Source organism: Felis catus, chromosome A1, assembly GCF_018350175.1.
Source record: "Felis catus isolate Fca126 chromosome A1, F.catus_Fca126_mat1.0, whole genome shotgun sequence".
NCBI lineage: Eukaryota > Metazoa > Chordata > Mammalia > Carnivora > Felidae > Felis > Felis catus.
The window spans coordinates 41,550,166-41,575,292 of NC_058368.1; the positions used below are offsets into that span (position 1 = coordinate 41,550,166).

Below are 25,127 nucleotides of genomic sequence, written 5' to 3' on the forward strand. Positions count from 1 at the left end.
TGCCCAGTGGGCATGAAGCCTGCTTATGATTCTCTCATCCTCTCCTTCTGCCCTTCCCCCACTCTCACTCAAGCTCTCTTTCTCTCAAAAAAAAAAAAAAAAGAAAGAAAGAAAAGACAAGAAAAAAAGGAAAAGGTTAAGAAATGCTAAATGCATTATCTAAGCAATTTCACTATAACATCAGATTCTATTTTGATTTAACTGAACAAATAATCTTGGTCCTCATACATATTATTAAGTACATAAAAAGGAGCATTTAATAGCTGTGTTATTACTCTTTCTAAAATTCTTGTCAGAATTCCCTTCTTTTTCTCACCAACAGAAAATAACTTGGCAGCTACCTATGGCTGACTATGGCTTGCTAAGAAAAACCCTGTACTGTTCTTCACCTACATCTAATTGCAATTGCGCACAAGGTCCATCCACATAGCCAAGTAACGGGAAGAAGAATGAATGTTATCACCTGTGGCTTCTTGATTCAGGAATCAGTAAAGAACATGTTTTTTGTCTTTGTCAGGAAGAGATTCAACTCGTTCTTCTAACCCTATGAATGATCATCTTTATCAAAAGGTACAGACACCCACCAAGAGGGGACATATATTGTCGTAAGTATTTTAGGGACCATTATCTAGGTGTCACTAATACTATCTAGCGACTACTTAAGAAATCTGTGACATTCTAATTATCCAAGCTTCAAATCCATTTTTTTTCACCATTGGTGAATTCATTTCAGAATTGTCAAATTATATTAAGATACATATTCAATAAATAATTATTAATTACTTATTTTGTGGAGGCACTTTATGTGAACACAAAGATTATTAAACCACTGCTCCTTCCCTCAAGAGACTCAGTGTAGAGCTGGATGAGACAAAAAACAAACAACTACCAAAAGAGAAATGCTTTCTCTATCTACTAGTGAACTTAACAGATAAGAAATGTATCTGGCCAGCCAAGAACAAATGCCCCTTTAAAGGTATCTACCACCAACAAAGCATTTATTTTCATTGACAATTCCTCGATATATTTTTGATAAAACTTCATTGAATACAGGAACATTTTGATGTTTATTACCCTATTGAATTCCCTGACTTTAGAAATATCTCTATGTAAATGGTGTGCTGGGAAATGTACTTTACTCTCTATTCACTCTCTGAAGTAGTCATTCATGGTTCATTTGACCACTCTAGGGTTCAAGTTCTTTTACCTGAAAATGAGAATGCAAATTACTTCATAGATATAAAGCCTGGCATCAATGCTATTTTTAAAAACCTCATGATTCATTAAAACTCTTCATAGTCTCTGTACCCCAAACCTCTAGGTGCTTAAGTGCCACCAAAGCTTTATCAACAAGTACTCACATACCACTCACAGGAAACACTCACACTGTGAAGGGCATGTGTTCACGTAGTAAATGCCAAATGTACAGAGCTTTAAATAATTATGACATGCACACTTAAAACAGATCCCCATTGTCGGATTTAGTAAAGTACCACCAATTTGAATGTGCACTTAACATCTATGCACATATATTACCTGCAAAACTGACAGAATTTCAAAACAGTATTAAAAAAAAAAATATATATATATATATATATATATATATATATTTCCAACCAAAATACATCTTCACTGAGTGATAGCTAAATAGGAAATACATAGTAAAGTAACAAAAACCCAAATCATGCAAGAATTATTAATTTTAATACTGAATGCAATATATCATATTTAGCAGCAGAAATTTTTGTGGTTGTTTTATTTAATATGCTGAGTATTTAAGCAAAGAAAGGATCTTAGTAAAAACACCTACAGTGGTACAAAACCATTGTGAGATGTCAAAACAAAACTTACAGTGAAACTAATTGGACTATATGGAGTATGTAAGAAAAGATTGATCAAACTTTGTCAAAACTTTAAATACCACCTCAAGACCAAGCTGAACTTTTCATGAATTTAATGCACATGTATTACTAATTCACCTGTAAAGCTTTTCCAACTCCTAAACTAGATGATTTTACTTTTAAGCATATAATGAACTAAAATAGGTGAACTACTTAAATGGTGAATCAATATGTGTCTATAGTTATAGAAGTGGTTCTGGTGCTCTTTCCTAATATCAGCATCCATCTCATCCCCATATTCTAAGATAAACCTTAGGTAGAACTGGCTGAATCTTATCTCCTTTAAATCTACTTCACAAAGAATGGTTCTGAGACCATTACACCAGAGCTTGTATGTAGATTCTATGGTCTTACTCAAATCTATTTAATCACTAGGACTAAATGTCAATATTCTCTGGTCCAATCAACCATGGCAAGTATTCCAGGATCAAATGAAACAAAGTATGCCAAAGTGTTCCCAAGGAAATATCTCTGGCTGTTTATTTCCTCAGGAGTTTTGTGCATATGGTGATAGATACTTGGAGTTTCATGGGCCCCTTTCAAATACAGCAAATGACTACAATATATGACAGAACATCATACATTCTCTCAGAGAATGGTTTACATTTGTCTTGATGCTGAGAGGAGGAAGATATTTCTATTTGAAACAGTAAACTTTCTTGGGAACTTTTTGAAAATATTAACAAATTACATTGAACAAACCACTTTCACCATAGATGAATGTTTTTCATAATGCAGTAACTGCTTAATTATGCAGAGGAAAATAGATTTTAAAAAAGATTGGTGCAAGTCTTGGTTGCTTGCAATATGTGATTTGTTGTCCTTAATTGGTTACTAAATTTGTCAAATATAAGTGTGCCAAAATTAACCAGCTTGAGAAGCCAGTTGAAGGCTGTCATATATTAGATGAATTTCTCATCCCTTTATAGTCAATGTCCATTCCTCTGTTAATCAAGTGTTCATTAATTATACAATACAGTTCTCTGAAGTCCATATACAAGGAGAAATAACTGTGTTTATTGTGTTGACAACAATAAAGGAGACAACGGGATAAATTTCATACCCAAGACCTTCCATGAGAGGATCTAAAACTACTTCTTCGGCTCCCTTTATATTCTACTTACTTCCCCACATGGCATTTGACATTGTTTAGTGGACCTTTAGATCCATTGTTTAGATCCTTTCTTATCTCCTTGTCTTTGTCTATACTGAATGCTGTGCCAAGATATCTTCTTCCTGGCTTCTTCTTTCCTATCCCCAAGTTTGGAAATCTGTTGATCACCTTTTAAGACATAAATCAAATAAAATTTCCCTATGTATCTTTTCTCACAAGTCTAGGCCACCATCTACTGTGTTGTAGAATTTGGTATATATTATTATTATACATTTATCTTATTATATTTTAATAACATTTGCCTTGCCTGTTACTCCCACTAGACCAGGCACTTTTCCAGAACAGACACAATATAGCATCCATTCTGGAACTCCATTAGCACAGTGCTTCATACAAAGTGTGCTCTCAACAATGCTTTTTGAATGAAGGAATGAATTTTTCATTGATTAGGCATTAAGATAAATTCATCTATGTAAAGACTCCCTTTTATTTTTTTATTGCATGCCTTGTAGCAATGACAATAGCAACAAAACAACAGACATTTATTGAGGATTTGTCTAGTGCTAGGCACTGTGCTAATAGCTTTACATCCATTATTTATCTCATTTAATGTTCAAAACAATCCTCTGAAGTGAGTACAATCATCATCCCCATTTTAAGAGAAGGAAACTGAACAAAGAGAGATTACACATTTGGCAAATGGTCGTGTCACAATAAAAATTGAGGTCTTATGACTCTAGCACTTGCCATTTTGAACAAATACAAAAAGCAACCTCTCACATGATTGATATAAGAGTGAATAAAATGCTTTAGCCAGTGGCATAACTAACCAAACATCTGAAAATAACCCCCTATTAACTTCAAAAATAAATGACTCTTCATAAGAAAGTCTCCACTGCTTTCATCTTTCCCACCCTGCACTGTATTTATTAATGCATTTAAAAAGAGATTTCATTATTTACTCTGGTAATACTCAATTTATATATGCCTACTTTATCACTATGTAGTCTTAATTTATCAACTATCTTACCATTAAATATTTCTTTCAATGAATAATTCCCATTTTGCTTCTAAAAAACTTTGCATTTATTGTGTAAGGCCATGGAATATAAAAACCATCAAGGGACACCTGGGTGGCTCAGTTGGTTAAGCCTCTGACTTTGGCTCAGGTCATGATCTCATGGTTGGTGGGTTCAAGCCCCATATTGGGCTCTATGCTGACAGTTCACAGCCTGGAGCCTGCTTCGAATTCTGTGTCTCCCTTTCTGTCTGCCCTTCTCCTACTCATGCTCTGTCTCTCTCAAAAATAAACACTAAAAATTTTTTTTAAACACCAAAAAATTAAACCTAAGCCTTGAATAAAAAGATTTTTAGATAGTACTTTGATTAATTGTCCTAATCATTTAAAGTCTACACAGTGTTGCTTTTTACACACACACACACACACACACACACACACACACACACACAGAAAAAAAATCTATATCTTAAAATTTCCTTTTATTTACATTAATGCATATAAAATTCAGTTATACTAACATTATGGTTTCAGAATTTCTAAATCAACAGGAGAGAAGTAAACTGAGTTAAAATTAAATCATTTATAGAAATCACAACACTGTGCACCTAATGAGACATAGAGATTGACTTGAATGAAGAGTGAGGAAGTATCTGAGGTTAAGAACAGGTTCTATATCTTGATTGGTTCCTTGGTCATCCAAAAATGTATCTTTTCAACCTAATTTTTCCTCTGTTATACCTTGTCCTTTATTTTCCATTTAACCTTTCTTGACTCTTTTGTACACGCTATTTCCCAAATATTAAAAGATATATACATTTCAAAGGATTTCAATTTTGGGACACATGGGTAGCTCAGTCGTTAAGCGACTGACTTCATCTCAGGTAACAATCTCGTGGTTCACGAGTTCGAGCCCCTCAAAGGGCTCTGTGCTGACAGCTCTGATCGTGGAGCCTGCTTCAAATTCTTTGTCTCCCTCTCTCTCTGCCCCTCCCCCGCTCACACTCTGTCTCTCTCTCTCTCTCAAAAAGGAATAAATGTTAAAAAAAATTTTTTAAAGATTTTAGTTTTAACTTTTTTCCCCCAACAATCAATTCTTTCCCATCTCATATGAGTGAAACATCATTATTTAAAATTATATTGAGGGGCGCCTGGGTGGCGCAGTCGGTTAAGCGTCCGACTTCAGCCAGGTCACGATCTCGCCGTCCGTGAGTTCGAGCCCCGCATCGGGCTCTGGGCTGATGGCTCGGAGCCTGGAGCCTGTTTCCGATTCTGTGTCTCCCTCTCTCTCTGCCCCTTGCCTGTTCATGCTCTGTCTCTCTCTGTCCCAAAAATAAATAAACGTTGAAAAAAAAATAAAAAAATAAAATTATATTGAGATAAAATGGAATGTTAACTTGTTATTCAGAATGTGACATGCCTGGTCTCATTTTAATTCTATGTCTAATTATTTTCAAGTGTTTTTAGACTGTTAAAATGGAATATGTCCATTCTGGCATGAATCCTGGTACACCTATGGTATGCCAAGCAGCAGTGTGTTGGTCAAGATGTACTCCTACTTGCGGCCCTGTCACATCATATTTTTTCCAAAATTTTTAGTGAAAACAAATAAGGAGGAAAATAATATTTTCTTGAAATCAGTTATCTTGAATATTACATAATATTCTCATGATTTATTCAAATATCCTAGCTGATTTGATATGATTTTTTGGACTCTTTTTTGTTCTATTTATTGCCATTGAAATTTATTCATTTTCCTAATCTGATATTTTTATGGATTAAACACTGTTTATTGATTTTCAAAACAGAATCCAAAATTCAGCAGTCTTTATCAATTAGCTCAGTTTGCTCCGATTCCAGCTAAAGGGAATGAAAGTAGGTATTCTACAGGAGTTGTGGAAATGCATGAGGCAGAGTTTCTGCAGTACATTTCCTAATTCCCTACCCCTTTAGGATGTTAGGACATATTCCTCTAGCTCGTGGGAATGTTGCTGGCAGACATCTCTCAACCAACAGTTCTCTTGAGAACAGCTTTTTCTGAATTGTATCACTCTCAAAGTCATGGGTATCTTCACAGGATAGCCTGCAGTCCATGAATGATTCGTGTGCAGAGATAGCCATCCACCAACTTTGCTCCTATTCAGAACAACTATAAAGGTTTTTCGGCACTCCCCATGGATGAACTGAGGTCACTGAGACTGCATCACAGCTCACCTCCAGCCTCCTTCCATTCCTGCTTTCTTCCTTTCCATTCTTCCAGTGTTGATCTCTAGATTGCATTCTAAAATTCCTCCCACTTGCTAATTTCCTTCTCAGAATCTATTTCTGGGGAAACACTGAGATGAGCTCTACCCAGCAAACTAAGAGAGGATCAATTGGCTTCAATCTTATCTGTTAAAAAAAAAAAGGATTTACTTTATGACTGAATGTCTTGATGAGGAAACAAGCACTATTCTCTGCCAAAAATTGAACATAATCAAATACTTACATAAGCATGTGAAAAAAGTTGGTTTCTCTCTCCACTTACAGATTTTACTTAATCAAACAATGCAAGAAGGATTTACTTAGCAGATTTACTTTTGCCTAAAATGACAGTATAGGAGAAAAGTGACAACCAGTCAAGAGAACAATAGCCTTAGAAGATTAGTTGAATTAGGAATTCTGTAATAAGATCATTGAAGATCCACAGAATGATCCCTTTTTAAACTGGGCAAAACAATCACATAGCCCATGCTGCTTTCTTCTCCTCTTAAAAATATGAACTTCATTCTTATGTGTCTCTTGTATATTTAGTTAATTAAAAGGAGAAGAAAGTTTAAAGCTGAAGCAGAATCATAGTCCACCAAAATTTGGAAAGGAAGCGACTTTTAAGTTATCTAATTTAGATCTCCTATTTTAAAGATGAAGGACTTGATAACCTGTAAGTTTTAGGGAAGGTACTAGAAGTCCTTTTCTTTTTCCTTTTTTTTTTTTTGACATTGTGCTACCTTTTCACCAAATTTTTTGTACACCAAATATTCATATTATACAAACTGCTCTCAATTATTATATCCTGAGTTTGGTGGGGGTAGATACAAATAAGTAAACGATTATGTAGCAGTTTGATGCATTCTGTAAGAAGAGTCAGTTCAAGTATGTTTTTACAGTCATAACCAAAATCTAGAATAAAAAATTATACATGTGCCTGCATGTATGTGTGTGTGTGTGTGTGCGTGTGTGTCTGTGTGTCTGTGTGTTGTATTTCAGCTTTAAATACTAATCCTTTCACTATTTCACATTTGGGTTTTTGCCTTGACTGCATGGAATACCCACTACCGTTTAAAATTCTTGAATTGTGTAACTGATAATAAAATGCTCTATCATAGGTAAATATATGCAAATATCTAATAACATATTTAACTGCATATTTTAAGGTGTTAGGTGTGGTGTTATCAATGAGAATACAAACATTATTATTAATATTTTTTAAACATTAATAATAGCAAATCATTTTATAATTGCAACAAGACCTAGCAAGCCATGAAGTAAAGTTGATTAATGCCTTTCTGATGCAGACTGGAAGCACCAAAGAAGTAAATTAATCAGAACTGCTGCATTGTTTGTCATGTTCTATTGCTTAAGTATTCCACATATTACTCAAGCCACTAAATTTTAAGTGGATCTAAATAACATATTGCATTAAATTAATTTACTCCCTAAGGATTCAATTGTGTAGATATTAATTTTATATCTTAGAATTAAAAATATATTTGCCTCAGAGTTGTATAACCACTTCCAACCCAAGTCATATTTACATCGCCTTGATGTTGGCCTATTACAAATCACGTAACCCACTCCTATTCAGAATATATGCCTACTCCCTGAGGAGATTGTATACAACATTTAAGCCTCAGAGAGGGAAACACAGTTCATCTTCCAAATGACTAGTGAAGTCGTTTTGTAATGTGTCGGCCTGCTCTGCAGACTTTCAACTCCAACATTAGATGTGAAGACAATTTTACAGAGACTGCTTAGCCAAAGGGCACAATTCCTGAGGTCAAATCTCTTAATATGGCCTGTTTCTGTTTGTGGGTGTGTGTTTATACACACACATATGCTGTCTGCTTCTCTGACTGAACCATCACTGATGTACCCATCCTAAGCAAGTCAAACAAGAGGAACTTTGACTCTAAGAAAAGAAAAAAAAAAAAGAAAAAGATTATAAAAACAATAAACCCCCTCCACTCTTCTGTCTTCCTGAAACTACTCAAAGAATTGTCCTGATAAACCATCCTAAACTCTACTGATAATCCTGAAGTGTGATCATTATCAGGCAAAACTTAATAAATATTTGCTTTTCTAAAGCAAGAATCTTCAAACATTATTTCATTGCATTATTTTATTTTATTGCAAACCGCTATCAGTAAATGTGAGGGTATATGAAGTATATGTGTATTTACTTACTTTATGAATCACTCACATGTAATTATGCTAATATATATACCAATATTGTAAAGTTTTTTGTTTTTTCATTTTTAGATACAAGTGAATAGAAATAGGAATTCCAGAATTTTCTCTGTATATCAGCTTTCATCTTGAGCACCCACTAGCACTGGGGCAAATTTAGGATGAGGTGAATTATTATTGTACAGAGTGTCATGTAAATTAGTACCCCCCGTTCTCCACTAAATCTCAGTAGTTCTCTTTACCTAGTCACTGAGACAACCAAAAACATTCCCAAAGCCTATGTGCTTCCTGGGTTAGCAATATTTCATCTGGTTGAGATGCCAACACTGATCTAGACAGTTCATAGAACAGGCTAGGCCCTGGCAATCTGACCACACTTGGCTTGTAATTATTTTCCCAGCTGTACAAATAGTGAGTTGATGGGATCATTCCAGTTAATAAGATTTACATTTTCCTTCATTTACAGAGTTCTCCAAAAACCAGACATTTTGCTGCATTTACTAATGTAATCTATAAATTCAAAAAAGAGTTGAAGAGGGATTTGTAAGAAAGGAATACAAAATGCTGATACTTGACATTGCAAAATATAAATAAAATTTCCCATAAAACAGAGATAATCTTCATTTTCCAATCCATTGTTGAAAGATTATGTGGAGAAAACAACTTCATTTCCAGTATTATAGGTAAGCTAATTATTTTCAAAAGTTAGCCTTTGCCTAAGGGTGTTTTGGTAAAATTCCAATGCAATGGCTTTTGTAACAGTTCACATTCAGATCGCAAAGCTTAGAATGGTACAATTCTGGGTTAAGAACATACAAAAAATTACAACTGTTTATAAAATTATCTTTGTAAAATTAACTGTCAGTTTCTTGTTTAATATAAACAAAATCCAAATAACAATTACAATCGCTTCTTCATGTAGATAGGAAAAATGTACATAATTATCCTGCATAAATCATCAACTTTAAAAACCACTCTATTTGCAGGCTTAAAAGGCGATTATATTTTATAGTTTCCTATGATGTAATTCACTTAAACTACTCTTATATATATTTCTGGTTGCAAATGAGATTTTACTAGTTTATTGGGGAGAAGAGACGGTGACAAGATTTCTAAACTTGTGGCTAAGAGTCATTTCCAAGATATATTTCTACTGTCAGGGTTTATCACCAATTTCCATAATTGATGTTGCATCTATAATACCACAACTTTTTTTATACAGTATAGATAATTAACTAGTCCTCACTTCCAGCTGATTATTTCTATCCTCCAAGGAGCCTCATGGGATAATGGACAAAATGTCAAAAATAATTAGGAATAATGATGGTGGCAACTCAGCTATCAGACAATGTGCACCTCAGACTGATTCTTTTATGCCTTGCCTTTGAGGAAATTTAGATGATTTAAAAGTCTCTCCCAGGCTTTAATTTTCCTTGGTACAAAAGTACTAAGATTCTGAAAAATAAAAACAGAGTGCCTTTATGTTCACATGTACATGTGCACAAAGCCTAGGTTTATACATTTATTTTCATACTTAAGGTAGTAAGATCAACTGAGCCCTAAGCACCCCACAGCTTGTAAAGATACTGTGTATCTATATATGTAATCATTTGGTAACTTTCACATGATATTTGGAAAGCTAATGGAAATATTTACCGTGCTGTATGAAGTCAGCAGAAATAATGCTTTCTTTTACTTTGTCTGGGACTTGATACATTTATCTTCGATGATACCAATACACATATCTTTACTTCTTAGGTGACCTACTATGTGCTCATTCAATACATTCTCCAACAGTGGTTCCTCAGGGTTATTTAGCTGAGGAGTAGAAGGCAATATGTATTCTCATCGTATCACATACAGTGTAATTCACAAAGTGTCACTTTTGTCAAATTACATGGAAATTATTTATACTAATCATGTCATACATTGCTGACCATCAATAAACTGGTAACTTCATTTCACCTACTTTTTTAAAGTTTATTTACTTATTTTGAGAAAGAGAGAGAGGGAGAGAGAGAGTGAGCATGAACGGGGGAGGGGCAGAGAGAGAGAATCCCAAAAAGGCTCTGCACTGTCAACACAGAGCGGGACCAGGACTTGATCTCAGGAACCATGAGATCACGACCTAAGCCAAAATCAAGTCAACACTTAAACGACTGAGCCACCCAGGCACCTCTGGTGTTTTCATTTCAAAATGCAAAATATTCTAAAAATACAAACATATTTCATAATATAACATATATCAGGTCTCATATCATCTGGCATTTTCACACTTTTATCTGTACTTCCTTACAGTTTTGAAAGTATTTATTTTGTTATATTACTAATACAGTATCCTCTTTTTTCCACTCACTGGCTCTGTGAGATAATGCAAAGATTTATGTCTAATATTATAGATGAAAGCCGTCAGTCTCAGGGGATAAGTGATTTATCCAAGGTCACACAATTGATAAATACATGTCATTAGAAATAGAAGCAGTCTTTCCTGAATTCGGATTATATTAACCAAACCCATCTCCAGCTCCTCTGACATCACATTATTTGTACAAGAAAGTCAGATTGATAAAAATTTCAAATTGTACTAGTTCAAATTGTAAAAAGGAGCTCTTGAAATATAAATATTTAATTTCACAAAATAAATATCTAAATTTTACTTAGTGCATTGAAACTTGAAGCTGACAATCCCAGTCTTAGAGGGATCTAGTTATATAGTACAAAGAATGCTGAAGCTCTGAGAAAGCATATTTCTTTCTTGGACGTAACCTTTCACTCCCAAAGTCCTGTGTGTATCATCTCACCTGTCAACCAAAGTCAAGTCAAGTTGAACTTATGAAGTCAATATTCACTTTCACATCCAGAAAAGAGCAAGAAATGCAACAGGAAAATATGTAATAACCCTTTGTGGGTCTCTTGAATTCTTCAAAGATTTGTTATAGAAAAAGAAAACAAAACAAAAAAAAAAATCTTACATAAGGGAGTGCTGCACAGCGATGCTCACTCCTGGGACCATGCTCTTGAAAATCGCACAAAAGTCTAATGTCCCTGAAGATAAAGTAATTCTTTGGCACCATCTAAATCCATGCTAACCAAGTAAAGAGAAATGTGAGTCTGGGAAGAAGAGAAACGAATGCTGCGTTTAATGAGGAACTCTTTATTCTTCCCAATCGGGCCATTTCATGCCTTATAAAAGGAAGGCTGGTATTGGATTATGTCTAATGCTACAAAACAGTTTGAAGAGATAAGTAAAATCCTTAGGGACTCAGAAGTATTCACAGGAGTAGGAGACTAATAAAGATTCCTTCCCCTCTGGATGCCTGGAAAAAAAGTCACATCACCATACATGCCACACGTTACCACCCAAATTGCATATACTTATGATTTGATAGTTGGGAATCTTTGGGGATGGGATTTTTACTTCTGCTGAGTAGGAAGGCTTTCTTGAGGTTGCTAATTTAAGCCATAAATAAAGCTGAAAATTATTCCAGCGATGTGACAGTTGCCCCCAGTTACCTGTAATGAATGTTTCTACTGGTAAATGATTCTAAATTACAAAAGCTCAAAATGCTTTGCAGACCCGTAAGATAATATTTTAAGGTATTTTTATATATTTTAAATAATTCCTTGACTGATTAATATTTATGATTTTATATAGAAACTAACTTTATGCTGCCATCGGAAAGTTAATAATTTACAAAGGCTGCTTTGTAGTCTAATGGCAGCACTTGACTTTTGCTACTGCTTGAGGGCCTGCAACTTTGATGTTTCTGTCTTAAATTAAGAGAAAAGAAAGAGTCAGGTATCAGCTCTTCTTCAGTTACTTTTTCTGAGGGGTTCTTTTAACCGAGTTCCATGAAGCCATAAATGTCTTTTAACAACAATATTGATTGCAAAATAAAGCCTCTTTCCATTATCTTCTTAGAAGAATCACAGAGAAAGGTGTTTTAAAAGTTTGAGTAACATTACTTCTCTCCAGAATGTAAGTGTACTTAGTGTGAACTCTCTGGAGCACGTAAAAGGAAAGTTTCCGGAGGGGTTTGCTCTATAAGCAACCCTTTTCTTCTTTCCCAATTCAAAATAAATCAAGAAAAGCCACAGCATTAATTTCCTCTGACGGTGAATGTAGGAGTGTTTTAATTTAGAGAAACTCTCTGGACTTCTCGATTTGACTTACTAGTTTGAGAACAACTACGTACAGCGAACAGTATTGCCTGCTATCTTGGGACCTAGGAATTGACAGGTAAAGGTTCTTGAGGTAACCAGCAGTGCCAATTAGCCAGTCCCGGTGTCCAGGGAAGCTGGTAGATCGCAGCTCACCAAGTTGAACCATTGCATACTGAGTGCGTTTAGCAAAAACTCGGAGGACCTCCTTATCCAGTGGACACGATCTTTTGTTGTTCATCCTCACTGTGGTGGGTTACTCCCAAATTCCAAGCATACTATTTGAATTCAGCAACCCTGCCATTTTATATTATAATAAAGCATGTAGCAAAAGCTAAACATAAACCTTGAAATGTACTTATTTTAATGGTCTGTCAAATAATGTGAAAATTTCGTTCCATCCAAATAATGAAAAGTTGTTTATTGAAATATGAAACACTGACACATGGGAAACATGTATTGCTTGATTCCCAAGCAAAGACACATGGGAAACATGTATTGCTTGATTCCCAAGCAAATGTAAACTAGAGCTAATTTAAATGTTTTGAACTCATTAACTGAGGGTTTCTATTTTGCAGACTACTTTAGGGTTCAGCCACATTAAAAAAAGAGAAAACTTGTCAATAGCAATAATTTCTGATAGCAGAAGGAACAAAAATCTGAATCTATGCTCCAAAATTAAATAGTAAGCAGGTTTATGTAGTTGGTAAAAAGTTGAAAGACCACATTAACTTTTAATTAGTCAAACAATTAGTTTTTAATATTTTTGTTGATGCATGGTGAGAATTCCAGAAATAAAAAAGATGATATCTTTTCCCTGACTCAATGACTTATCCATCAATAATATATAGGAAATAAGTAGTAAAAATTGATTGAGAGAATGCTTTTTTAATTTCTCTCACAATTAAATCACAATAGATATAAAAATGATTCAAAGCAACTTAAGTGACTGTTTCTACCTTACTAAGTGAACACTTTGCTGAGAAATTTATGAAGTACTTTAATATCTGATGGGGTTCCGAATATTTGATTAATTCCAGAATATTTTTGAACATTTCAATATGTTGTTTTTCTAATTGGTCCCTTTCAAACAGAATTTAACATTAGCTCCTAGTTACCATTTTTAAGCATTTCTCAGCAGCTGAAATGAGCCATATCTTAAGATAACTCACATATTTTGTGCTTCTAGAGAAGACATTGGGACTTCTGTTAATTTCTCCTTAGCTTTTTTATTTTATTTTACAAATTAGATTCCTCCTCTTTGCAAAACCATTTCACACAAATCTTTTCAAACCCTGCATATATGTTACTAATATCTATCCAATTACTTTTTCTTTCTTCTTACAGTTTTGCATTGTCTATCTATCTATGTATCTATCTATCTATCTATCTATCATCTTCTATCTACAGTAATCCTCCATTACGGGAAGCATAGGGACATGTTCTAAAACCCTTGGTGGATGCTATAAACCACTGATAGTACCAAACCTTGTATATTCTGGTTTTTCCCCATATGTACACATCTATGATAAAGTTTAATTTATAAATTAGGCATAATAAAGGTTAACAACAAAAACTAACAATAAAATATAACAGTTGCAACTATATACTGCAATAATGTATTCTCTCTTTCTCTCAAAATATCTTATTGTATTCACCCTTCTTGTGATGATGTGACACGATAAAATGCCTACATGTTGAGATGAAGTGAGGTGAATGATGTAGGCACTGTGATGTAGCATTAGGCCACTGTTGACCTTCTGATGATTCAGAAGGAGGATTATCTATTTCCTTACTGCAGGACAACTATTTCCTTACCAGGGGCAATGGAACCAATAAAAGTGAAACCAACACATAAGGAGAGATGGGGCGGGGGGGAGGAGGGCTACTGTATATGCTTGTAGGTTTCATCTACTTGTATTTATTTCATCTTACTGAAACTTCATAATAACATGAGAGCTTCTAAAAGAGCTTGCTTCAGGGTTGCCTGCATGGCTCAGTTGGTTAAGCTTCCAACTTAAGTCATGATCTCATGGTTCATGACTTGGAGCTCCTCATCGGGCTCTGTGCTAACAGCTTGAGGCCCGGAGCCTGCTGGGCTTCTGTGTTTCCCTCTCTCTCTGTCCCTCCCCCACTCTTGCTCTCTCTCTCTCTCTCTCTCTCTCTCTCTCTCTTAAAAATAAATAAACATTTAAAAAAATGTAAAAGAGATTACTTCATTTCTTGACACTTGCTCATCGACTTGTGCTACAGTTAAATCAGTAATAAGCCAGTGATGCATCTCTGGATCTTTAATACATAATGGAGGTGTTATCATTACCCACCCCTTTATTAGCATTAGTTAGTTAATTAGTTAGTTAGTAATAAGAAGAATATCATTGAGAAACCTACCAGCAGTATAAATAAGTCAAAATAGATAGAGAAAAGATACCGGGGAAGGTAAGTGTCTTATTAATTAGTCTTCCCTAGAATCATATTCAGTCTGGATTTTCCAGGAAATTAAATTGGTCGAAGATTTGTTAATCATGTAAGGTTGTTATTCTTACCATTGACATAATGAGAAAATACTTTCAAACACTACATTTTAACAAATATTTATTTTGTTGTACTTTCTTATTGCCATGCAAATAAAAATAAAATTATTAAATTGTACAAACTGCACAAAATTTCTTTCTCATGTCCACAAATAATCCTGTGCTTTCATTTTGTCTGGCTTGGCATTTAAGAAGCATAGATTATACATCTAGAAAAGAGCAAAACAATTTGTACTTAGGTTGTGTTTTCATAAGCAATTTTAGAGAATTACACCATTCAAGCAGAGCTGGTTGGAAGTTACAGTACACAGATTGTGTAATAGTGTAATGCTTGTGCAGAGTACTACTGGAATTTTATTTTTAGTATTAGCTCCTATTCTAATTACATGTGTGAACTCGAGCTCATCACGTTGTCACTTAGTCTCACTTTCCTTACCTATAAATTGAGAAATTTGACCTGAATTATGTCAATTTTTTTTATCTAGTACCTTATGTTTATCTCGGTTTTCACCTCCTAGATCATAGTCTTGAAATTCCTGAACGTTTCATTCTACTTGAAAGTGCCTACAAATTTACAATATGCCAAGAAATTTAACAAATCTACTTTAAAAATATATACATTGTTAAAAGACATTGTCTTTGGACAGAGTTTCCAATTAAAAGTATATATAAAAAGTTAGAAAATTAGGTAAATGCCCATTTAAATTGGTTCATTTAAAAGACAGAATGAAGGCAATACTCCCCTGATAGAAAATGGCTTTGAGGACTAAACATGAACCAACTTTTAAGTGGGTGAAATCGGAAAGTAATTTTTAAACAGGGGTAATCTATACATTTGGTGTTCTGTTGTGAGAAGTAAATGCTTATTCTAATGCATTTAAGCAAGCACTATTAATGATTAATGACATTTTTGATTCTGTAACTAGACCTACAAATTCTTGAATAATTAATGAGGTACTCAATACTGCATAGGATATCCATCTGCTAAGAATTTGTGTGTGGGTGTTCAAGCTATTAATATTGAAAGCCTTACAAAAAAACGTGAGGGAGAGATTTGGGATGAAAGTAATAATGTCTGTTAAAATATACAGGTTTTTTTATTTCTTATTTTTAATATTAAATGCTTATAAACTGTTCATTAAAAAGGTAACTATGATCTAATAGCAAAAATGACATTGATCAATTTTTTTCTCAATTATGTCATCTCATAATAATAATAATGAATAGCTTTGAGAAATTACTAAATTGTAGATATTGTGCTGAGTTTTAGGAATAGAATGAAGTAGAAGGTATGTCAGATGGAAAAACAGTCATAATTCTTCATACTGCTTAGTCTGTTAGGTTGAGGGAAAATTATTTTAATGGGCCATCTTTTAAGGCATATTTGTGCATTCAATGGAGACACAGTTTTTGAGACATAAGATGAGAAAATAAGTGTTAGTCTGGAAGTCATTACCATGTCATCCTAAATTCTAAAAGATAATCTCATTCTTCATATTTCATATCATATTCTTATTTTCAGGTGGAGTCCTTAAAAAAAAGGAAACTTATAATCCTATGATGATCTCAGAATTATAGACTTAGAATTGAATGAGATCTTTAAGAATGTTTAGCTCAATGTCCTTATTTTGAAAATAAAGAAACTGAAGCTCAGACATGTTAAAATGCTCCAGAATTCCCTCTACATCTGTTATGTTCCATTCTGTCTGTCTTAAATTAAGCCTTCATTTTGAAATAACTCATGATAGAGCAGTTCTGTGGCCTAAGGTAGATACTTGGAGAGCCTAGAAATGTAACACTTCCCTTCACTTTGGAAATATGTCACAGCTCCATACATGGTAGAGAGGTGGAGGATATGGAAATATGTACATTACCACTGAGTTCAGCTATAAATTATTCTCATTTCATTATCAGGTAAAAACTGGTAGATGAATCACAGGAACCTACCCCCAAAACCACAAACACGCTGTATATACACTGTATGTTAGCTAACTTGAAATAAATTATATATATGTATATATGTATATATACATATACGTAGATATATGAAATAAAATAAAATAAACTGATAGAAAAGTTATATAATACACAGACTAGTGACAAAAATATTTTAAGAACTAGTAATACAATCATTTGCAATTTTGACAGTATTACCAATATAGTCCCACTAGTTTTAGTGTATATGAAATTAGTGTCATAAAGACTACCCTTTTCACTCAGTTAATAATATGATATATCAATACGTTCATGCATAACAGATAGATACACATACACTGTGTAGTCATAATAGTGTAAATATTTCATTCCGCTAGAAATCAGAGACCTGTGAAGTTAAGTAGTAGGACATTTACAGTGTTCTAATTTTTAAATAAATTTATGACAGCTCAAATATTTCAGGCGTATCAATGAAAATAGAATTCTGAGTATCTTATCAATTTTAACTCTAAAATTATTTTTGAATAGGAATTATGGGTGACTCACTAAGGATACAATGGTAAACAAGACAAACATGAACTCTGGTCTCTAAATATAAAGAGGATAAAATAATTACAGTATAATAAAATACACTTTGACGTGGAAAAATGTGTCAGAGTAGAAAATAATTAGAGCACAAATTAAATTAATTTATACGAAATCGTGTTTTTAAATCATTTTACTGGGCTGTAACTTACATATTCACCCATTTTTAATGTACAATTTGATGAGTTTTGACAAATACACAGATCCATGTACCTGACATCCCAAGCATTGTATTTCTATCACCCAAAAAGTTTCCTCATGCCCTTTCACAAACAACTTTCCACCAAACTTTCCCCTAGGTAACCATGGTTCTGATTTAAATCACTACTGATTCATTTTGCTTGTTATAAAACTTCATATAATAGAATCATACTTATATCCTTTGGTTGTCATACCAAATCTCAGAGTTTAAACTCTTGGACTAAAATCTGTAAGAAGCAGGATAGAGGTAAAATATCAAGTCAGGTCTTAAGTCAACAGATGCTCTAATAAACAATACCATTAAATTCGGCAGTGGGTCTTGGGATATTATTCATCACCCTATGCCAGCATTTTGTTACTTTCTTATACTTCATTCTATATTGCATTTTATTCTACATTTATGAATTTTACATACAGAATATACTCAGTGTTAAGAAAGTTTACTTTATTGTATCACTTTCTATGTTTCTTTTATTAATCAGAAACATCTATGTATTTACTAAAATGTTCTGTATCTTAAGAATTTTGTAGATTGTATAAAAAACTAGATTTCTCTTCTCATGCCCACTGATAAATGACAAAACTCTAAACCATGCTTGGCAAAGATATAGGATTTATGGTACCTATTTTTATAATAGCCTCATTTCTAGCTCCATTTTATGTTGTTATGTCTTTATCTCTTTGTTGAATTTCTTCAGCTATTTTCTTCAAGTTATCTGGTTCTATACAATGTATTTCAACGTGCGCTGAGTTCAATTAATTCAATCAATTAAGCTGAAGATTTAAATTACTTTTCAAATTCATGTAAACTTTTGATCATTTAAGAATTCGTTCAGAGAACTACCCAAATTATGGTCTTTACCTTGAATTTCCTCTTGTTTTTAAGAATTAATTGTCATTTGGGGTGCTTAGGTGGCTCAGTCGGTTAAGCAGCTAACTTTGGCTCAATCTAACAGCTCAAAGGCTCATGAGTTCTAGCCCTGCAACAGGCTCTTTGCTGACAGCTCAGAGCCTGGAGCCTGCTTGGGATTCTGTGTCTCCCTCTCTCTCTCTGCCCCTCCCCTGCTTGTGCTCTGTCTCTCTCTCTGTCTCTCCCTCTCTCTCTCAAAATAAATAAACATTAAAAGTTAAAAAAAAGAATTAATTGTCATTTGATATATAATTTTGGTGTGGAATGATCTCCTTAAGTAATCCATAGGCAATCTAGGAAGTATTAAAATACAGTGAATTTGACATATGCTGGATACATATGGTCCTTTGTTGTTAATGTTTATGTGCACACACTTGCCAGAAGCAAAGTCCAAACCTACCAGATGTTAAAGCAACTCCATCTAAGCCCATTACTCTGATTAATCTAGGCTTATTATCAAGGCTTCCATCTTGCAAATACAAAGTCAAAGAAGATGTAGAATCAGTGAACTTTCTGAGATTAATTAGGAGGAAATGAAGCCTCTAAACATTTCCAATATAGTAAATTATTTGATCTATAACAATACCACATACATCCCCAACACACATTTGAAAGAAAAGCTTGAAAGCATAAAAAAATATGCTTATAATAGAAATTATTGCTGAAGCTAGCCAGATGCCTTTTCATTCATAATAAATTGTTGTTATACTATACTCATATGGCTTTTAGTTATCCAAATATTTTTAAAATATAAAAATTACAACTCCTACCCCTATTGAGAATAAAAACACTAATAAGTTTCTTTTCATAAAGAAAAAAACAAATTCCTAATATCCAAAATATAAATATTTTTGAATCACCTTAAAGGTATGAAGAATGTGGTTGAAAGTTGCTATAGGTACTACTTCAGAGTAAACACTTTGCTTCATAACATGAATGCAAACTCATATATATCTTTTTAATGTTTTATTTATTTATTTTGAGTGCGGGGGCACAGAAAGAGGGAGAGCAAGAGAAAATCCCAAGCAGGCTCCCCACTGTCTGTGTGGAGTCGGATGTGGGGCTCGATCTTACAAACCGTTGAGATCATGATCTGAGCTAAAATCCAGAGTTGGACGCTTCATGGACTGAGCCACCCAGGCACCCCACAAATTCATATATTTAGAGGAAATATAAAAAGACCACAAAATTAAGTTGACATTGTGCATTTTTGTGTCTATGATAATTATCTTTTGGCCTTAATTTGCAAATTTTTAAACACATAGAGTAAAAACTTCTGAAATTCAATTAGACTTATATTTAAAGACAAAAACAAGGATATTGTATATTATTTTATTGTTTCTGACCCTCTAAGTAGAAAATTGTCTTCTATGCTCAATTAAATAAATCAAACAGATCCTGTCTAATGTGGGTTGGTTAACACAAGGGTTATGATTCCTAGTCATGCCCATTAGAGGTAACTTTCAGGGAGTTAAATTAAGGATAAGCTCCAGACATGGCAAATGTTTGGTAAGGATGTTTTCCCATACCCAGTCAGCTCTATAACATCTTGGAAGTCTGGCTGGCTTTCAGGACATTTTATTCCACTAAGCAGCTGAACTCAAAGTTTACAAATGAGGCAGACACTGGAATCTGTTTCTGGTATATGTGCTGCTGAAGAGAGCACTGGAATCTCTGATACCTGTTCCACAAACTCATTTCAGGCTAATCATTTGACTTCATTCTAATTTATTGTGTTAGAAATGAGAATAACTTTACTGGCATTTATGAAATTGTGTACTACAGACCTCTCCAATAAGAGTCATCTGGGGTGTCGTTAAAAATGCATATTCCTGAATGCCACCATATCTCTATCACGTCAGAATATAAATTGTAGAGGCCAAGGAGATTGCATTTTTTATGAACTTTGTATTCAATATATATGCAACACACTTTGAGAGCAACTAAATTAGGCTGATAATATAGGATACAAGAACAAGAGGAACAGGATCTGATGAAGATTCCAGATCCTTTCGCCTTCCAGGAATGAAGCAGTAACTGTCCTCTTCCTGGACCTTCACATTGACATGGGCAGGAGGCAAGGGGGAGCTGAAGGACTCCAGTGCTCTGGGAGGGACTTCTGTCTTACTTTTTTAAATTGTAGTTTCTTCTTTAAATTGTAGAATCTGACAAACAACATATCTTACTTCTTATCACTCTCACTAACATTTATGTGTGGAGGCAGAGAGATAGTTTGTCAATAAGTATTTTATAAAAGAGCAAATGAATTAAATATCTGTATGTAACATTACCTTTTATGTATCTGTGAAGTGACAATGAATTTATGATGAATTCTAAGCTCCCTGACTGTGAGGGTGACTACAGTTCCTTAATAGCTGAGGGGGTGGATTCCAGCTTTTAGGAAACAGAGGAAATACTATTTTTTGCAGTCTCTGATGTTGGAATGCCTTCCCCCCAACCTCTTATCCCAGTTTAATAAATGATAATCTTATAAATAATCTCTCAGCCTTCAATCATTTCTCTTCCATGAAAGTTCCGTGAAAGGTATTTTTAGACACTATTGATAAAATTTTAGCAGTCACTCTGGATAAGAATCCCATAACTAAAATATGAAAGTAATAATGGTTTAAATATGATAATCTAACAAAAATATTCATATTGTTAATGTTTGATCATTGGTTTTAAACTCAAGAAACTATCACTGACACCACTGTTTTCTTTTCTTTTTTGTTTTTTCTTTCAGTGTGGTTTCTTTACTGACCCCCACCTCTTTCAAGGACAGGTGCAGACATCTGGGTGATGGCAAGAGATGTTCACTTGAAGGTACTGTTGTGATTGAAGGTCTGGCTGAAAGAAGTTTCTGGTACCTGTTGATAGAGCCACAGCTGGGTTCAGAAAACTGTGATGTTAGCCAGCGTCGTGTGTTCTCCACCAAAAAAGTCCTCATTTTCAAGTGAGCATCCAGCAGCCCCAGAAGTCACCCCACCTCCTCATTTCTATGCTCTGTAGCCTGCTTGTTGTGGTGCGTGATGCCCAAGGTGGGCAGGTACTGGCTGGTAACACTACACTGCTATCAACAAAGTTCACCCATTGTGCCACCTGCTTCTTCTCTGCTGCTCCTCATTGCTCACATGGTAGGCAGTGAGATAGCTCTCAAATACACAGGATCCACGGTCCCCGTGAAGTGCTGGGAACTTGCTGGCAGGAAATTTATGGAGAAATTTAGGGTGTAGTTGGTTTAAATAAAGTGAAAGTGGGTGGTACGGACAGCTTGCCAACCTGAACCCCACTGTACTGAGCTACAACGAGAGCCTTAAAGGTCTTCCAGTTTTCAGGATACGTGTACAGGATTCCAGCCACCATGGTGAGTTCACAGAAAAGGGGTCACTGATTCTTTAGCAGCTTTTGTGTTTATCCTGACATCTTCATTCCAAAGCCATCACTGCCGCTCCATTTCCTTGTTCTCCTGACAGCACCATTCTAAGTGATGTCTAATTGATCACCCATCTAGCCCATCTTCAATCCTGTCTCATGCATTGCCAGAATGCTTTTTCGAAAATGCATATGTAAACATAACACATATCCACTTAAAACATTTCTATGTTTGCATATCACTCATGGGACAAAATGCATAAGCATTTCATTGATGCAGAAGATCTCCATTATCTGGCCCTTAACTATTACTGCAAATGATTGCTGGCAAATTTCCGACCTTTACCTCCTCCACCAGACAAAATTATTTATGTTTTCCCAGATATATAAAAGCGCTTTCTGACTCTGTGCCTTGGCATATATTCTCTCATTTTGAAACGCTCTTCCTGGCACCTGGGTGGCTTAGTCATTGAGCCACCGTCTTCCACTCAGGTCATGACCTGGCAGTTCATGAGTTAGGGCCCCACATCGGTCTCACTGCTGTCAGCCTGTCAGCCTGTCAGCAGAGAGCCCACTTCAGATCCTTTGTCCCCCTCCCTCTCTCTGCCCCTCACCAGCTTGTGCTGTCTCAAAAATAAATAAATATAATAGAAAGAAAGAAAGAAAGAAAGAAAGAAAGAAAGAAAGAAAGAAAAGAAAGAACGGAAAGAAAGAAAGAAAGAAAGAAAAGCTCTTCCACTTATGTAAGGACCCGGAAAATGGCTACTAAACACTAACTCAAGTATACTGTCTATGTGGAAATGTCTCTGACTTCCCAGGGTTTGTCGTTTATTGTTTCCCTTCTACGTTTTACAAGATCTTATCATTGGCACTCTTTATATTGTTCTGAAATTATTCCTTTATGTGAAACAAGTCAATTATTTTGAGATTTTTTTACTGTTAACTTCTGAAGAGAAGTCTAAACACCTATATTTTTAATCACTTGACTCCCCAGTCTCTAAGCTCCAGAAAATCAAACAATGGATGAGTTCCAAATCCATGGTTTCCTGGTCAATAGACCGGAAAGAAAACACAGATCAACTAGGTGATCGTATTTTATCTTTCAGGAATTTAAACTGGAAAATGTAGGGACAATAATGTAGCTTTTAGCAGAAGATAAATCTAGAAAGGCCCACTTAAGGAAACACTGGAGGGTTTTATGTCAGGTAAGGAAGAACCAGATTCAACCTGAAATTATGAGGGAACAATAGCTATGAGGAAACAGGAGCTATATGGCAAATCAGATAGCTATGCATGTTGGAGAGCAAGGCAAAGCAAACTGGTAGCAAAAGGGGGAAATGACAGAAATTTGGAGTGTCATGAGTCATTTTATAGCAGACCACATAATCATTAATAATTCTGTCTAATCTTCTACAGCTGATGCTCTTAGTGTACTGTCTTAGATCCTTCTAAAAAACTTAGGCTTCTAAATTTTCTCATTGGTCTGCAATATTATAATTTATATTTGCTTATGGCCTAATTATGCAATTTTTTTCTTGGATGAACAGTTATTCTTAAAATAAATTCTTCATTACTGGAAGTAATTTGAGTGATTCTTTTCATTTTAACCACAAAGTCCTAACTAGAACATCTTTTCCCACAATAGTATAAATTGCACCCAGGCTGGGATATTCTCATCTTTCTCATTATATCTCTGATACGTAGTAAGCACTTTCCCTTTCCACATTGTTAGATACCATTAACATGTCCCAGTCTGTCCCCCAAATCCTACAAGTTGCCAATTTATTGTAACCAGGAGAGTTATAGTTTATAATGTCTTACAGTAATTACCATGAGGGGGTAGTGAGAGGACAGCTGGCCAACCTAAATTATCTAAAAAAAAAAAAAACCAAAATAAACAAAACAAAAACTTAGAAGATAGAACTTCCTAATTCACATATGAACAAGTAATTCAAGATGAGTCATATCCCACATTGACCACAATGGGGAACGCTAAAGATAGTAAAGTAGCTAGTCACTGGGTCCAGAGAAAAATAGAAATCTAGAACATCTGATACAGTTACTGAGATGAGCACTTTTATAAAGTCTATTTGCAAAACATTCTCATTTTCTCAATACTCCCCCATTTGAGGCTCTCAACTGACCCTTAAATTCTGCATAATGATCTGTACAGGTGACACCATTTCTTGTATCCATAATTTCAGTTAACTCCACACACCCTCATGTTCTGCAGTCTCTTCCCAGTTCTGGAAGCCTCTCATTTTAGACTTTCATATAACACAAAGTCACATGTAATGGAAGAACCCACCCATCATCCTAAGATCTTCTCTCAGTACTTTAAATGATCCTGCATATCACCCTCCCCCCTAGAGCAAAGCTACCTTTGGTAACTCAAAGATGATTTATTCCCTTTTGGGTGATAAATATCTTTACAGTAGTATCTCTTTTGCTACACACCTTGATAAAACATGAAAACAATCCACCAAACATATGCAAAATTAGATTTCTGGGAGAACATACCAGAATTGTAATGATCAATGAATCAATGGATGATCATTGCACTAAAGACAAGAAGCTGACCATGGTCTTACAATGTTTTTACACCTAAAAAGAATATGTGAAATAGTACTATTTACAAGGCTAAAACCATATTATTTGATGATCACAGCAGAAATAATGTAAGCACACTAATATTTTCAGGCCTCAAGACCCATCATCATTAAACTAAGTATTCAAGTAATCTAGCTTCTCTGCTCTTTCTATATTAGGAAGAAGGGCCTTAGTACCTTTGTTAGGTAGCATTTACATACCTAACAGATCAAGAAAATATTCATGCTTTAAGTCATATACATGAAGTTATACCAATTTTTCTAGAACAGTAAGTTTAGACATGTTTAAAAGGTAAATGTAGAATAGTTACAAATAATATATTTTAAATGCATAGGATTCT

The 25,127-nt window shown here is 34.6% G+C and overlaps 1 long non-coding RNA gene across 1 annotated transcript; it reads left to right on the forward strand.

The window, feature by feature from the left end:
• Window positions 1-209: 209 nt before the first annotated feature.
• Window positions 210-21,903, forward strand: LOC111559810. Its single transcript, XR_002741123.2, has 2 exons — window positions 210-605; window positions 21,549-21,903. It is a non-coding gene; the product is annotated as an uncharacterized LOC111559810 (long non-coding RNA).
• Window positions 21,904-25,127: the final 3,224 nt, after the last annotated feature.